Here is a 3,106-nt window from a genome sequence, read left to right on the forward strand (position 1 = left end):
AATAAAATTAATTATATATTTCAATTCTTCTGTTACGTCCCGGGAGACAGCTTTCCGAGAAATTTCGACAGCATCTCCCCTGTAACAATTGACTTCCCTGGAATACATACATGATATAATAAATTCATAACAGACTATGGATATGTAATGACAGATAAAATAAACGAAATGACCAACAAAGCCACATGCATAAATATCCAACACATAATGATCCACAGGATCACTATCACCATCCCTGCAGCGGAAACAAGCACACCCACGCAGATATAATACGATCCACATCCACAAGTATATCCAAATCAGAAAGAATCCGAAAATATCCGATCGATATCCAAAACTCGAAACTCCCGAATCACAAATAGAGTAAACTAAGTTTGAATAAGTCTGAGAAACGGATAATATGGGAAATATAAAGAAAAATTAAATAGATCTCCAGGGACTAGCAGTGCAGCTCTCCAGACGGCATCAACCTGAAATAGTCATACGGGTAAACGGAGTAAGTTCAAATGAACTCAGCGGGTATCAAGTAGACAAGTATCAATTAGCTAGCAGACAGTAATGGAAATACCGGTAGAAGAATAACAGAAATGAAAATCTGAACTCATGTGTATATATACTCACCAGAACATGCTAAAGATATAATCATAGGTAACATGATCCCTAACAAATCCCTACGCTCCCTATATATACATATCCAACATATGCAGATAATCTGAAAGTAACAATATCACCAAAGAATCCCTATACCATGCACAAGTATAAAACCTATCCTGGTCACCCTACCCTGCTACTACCAAAGTGCTGTCTGGGTCCTCAATCCTTACATACCAAAGTGCGGTGCGTCAGGGTCCTCGAATGGTGAGATCGCGTGGGATGAAATGCCCGTCAGATCCATCACCGAGATGTGAGGTCGCGTGGGAACTGAATATGCCCGTCAGATCCATCACACTCGAATGGTGAGGTCGCGTGGGAACTGAATATGCCCGTCAGATCCATCACCGATAGGTGAGGTCGCGTGGGAACTAAATATGTCCGTCAGATCCATCACCGCTAGGTGAGGTCGCGTGGGAACTAAATATGCCCGTCAGATCCAGCACTGGTATGTAAGGTCATATGGGTAGGGGTATAACCGCTGTGCACTCTGACGTCATCGCTAATGCGTGACCGAATGGACAGTATGCTGGCCAGCATGTCATAATATAAACATGGTATCTAACCCTAGTACAGGTAACCACCTACAATCCATAAGGCATACTACCCTAGTACTACTGTGGTACGAAGTCATATGTCTAGCATGTGCATCAGAAAAAGTGATGTATAACAATCAAGCAATAGCATATGGAATGTATCACATGATATCCAATCAAAGGAATAACAAATAAATAATCAGATCATAGGTATCAAATAAAATCTGTATGAACTAAAAATATACTATCACTGGTAGCTAACAATCTCTACATGTCTAAGTACGACATATCTAAAATAGATAAGTCAGAGACAAGATACCCGCCTGCTGAAAGTAGTCAATATCAGGAAAGTGAACCTCCGTCTAGAAATCCGGTTCAATATCCTGTAATTAACATAAACAATATTCCTAAATACAACGATATATATATATATATATGCTCAATACACTAATAGATTCATACTAAATTAACCAACCGAATCCCTACTTACATGAGTTACTAGCCAACGAATTAATTTGTACCATCCACTCCTTACAACCCTAAACTTTACTGCCAAAAGGGTCCTAGAAACATTAGAACCTAAACAACTCAATTTCTCACCAAGGCTTGGATCAATCTTCAGTAATACTAATCCAGTTAGGACATTTGTAATGGTTGACTTTGACACATCTCACAACACAATTACTAATGATGCCCAACATGGTTTGGTCAGATCAATCGGTGTGGGCATTAATAATGATGCTGCTGCTGATGTAGCCAGTGAAGTTCGTGAGAGCTTAGTTGGGGAAAGTAGTGAAGGGGACTTGGAATTCTTCCCTTACCGTGATGTCACTGGCAGTGCCAGAAGGTGTCCTCAAGGCGATATAAATCGATAGGTCAAAGAAGAGCAAGATGAGGGGAAATAAACAGGGTAATCCTCAATAGCTTTCAATCATCACCCACAACCAAGGCAAAACACTTACCTCAATAACCAAAACACTCTAGCTAGCACCGTATCAAGTAAAACAAAACTCACATGGAAATAATACCTCACCTCAGTCGTTGTTGCTCGCTGCGAAGGAGGAGGCGGCGCCGAGGGTTGCGAATGCCGAGATCCAAGGGCGAGGACGGCGACGCAGTGCTAGGGTTGCGGTGGCTCTGCTCGTCGACAATCGCGTGGGAAAAGAGAAGGCGACGGCGGATCGGCCTGCTCCTTCCCTGGCTACAGCCGGAAACGACGGACGCAGGCGGCGGCCCGACGGCGTACGACCACTGTAGGGAAGAAGTCGCAGGGGGAAAAGCCTCGCGCTCGACTGAAGAAGAAGGAGAAAAGGAGGAGGAGCGATGTGGAGGTTTCTCCCTTGCTGCCGGCAACGAACAGAAGGAGGAAAAAGAGGGGCACAGTAGGAGAAGAAGAAGGGTTGGGCGGTTTCGGCCGGAAGAGAAGGGTACTCGCGGCGTGGGCGGTTTCGCACGAAGGAATTGGCGAAGGAGGAGTTTCACTGTTTTTAACCTAGCCCCGAACCCAATCAAACCGGAAACCACACCACTGAACCGGCCACACACAATCGATTCGGACCCAAATTGAATCAATCATTAGTGAACCGATTTATTTTTGGTTCACTTGGTTCAGCGACCAAACGATCTCCGTTTTTGTCCAAACAAGTTTTGTTTGGTTCGTCTTCGCGAGACGCATCTTTTCGTATCTATATCAAAATTTTTTCGGTATCTTACATCTTCAATTTAGTATTAAATAAAATTAATTTAATATTAATATTTTATTTAAATAAAAATAGTACAATATAGAACGTACAAATTTTAAAAGAAATAGTACAACATACGAATACAAATGTTTCACAAATTCAAAATTGAACTAAATATTTCATAGATGATAAATTAGTCCTTAACTCATTATGACGACATGCTTCCCAGGTGTGTTC

The 3,106-nt window shown here is 42.0% G+C and overlaps 1 long non-coding RNA gene across 1 annotated transcript; it reads right to left on the reverse strand.

Moving 5' to 3' along the window:
• Positions 1-301: 301 nt before the first annotated feature.
• On the reverse strand, positions 302-2,631 carry LOC141815657 (uncharacterized). The gene is made up of 3 exons (XR_012600571.1): positions 2,221-2,631; positions 1,511-1,570; positions 302-470 (listed from the first exon to the last, which is right to left on the reverse strand). It is a non-coding gene; the product is annotated as an uncharacterized LOC141815657 (long non-coding RNA).
• Between the last annotated feature and the right edge of the window lie 475 nt (positions 2,632-3,106).

This window comes from Curcuma longa, chromosome 21, assembly GCF_044706935.1.
Source record: "Curcuma longa cultivar G26 ecotype Majalengka, Jawa Barat chromosome 21, ITB_CL_G26_1.1, whole genome shotgun sequence".
Lineage (NCBI taxonomy): Eukaryota > Viridiplantae > Streptophyta > Magnoliopsida > Zingiberales > Zingiberaceae > Curcuma > Curcuma longa.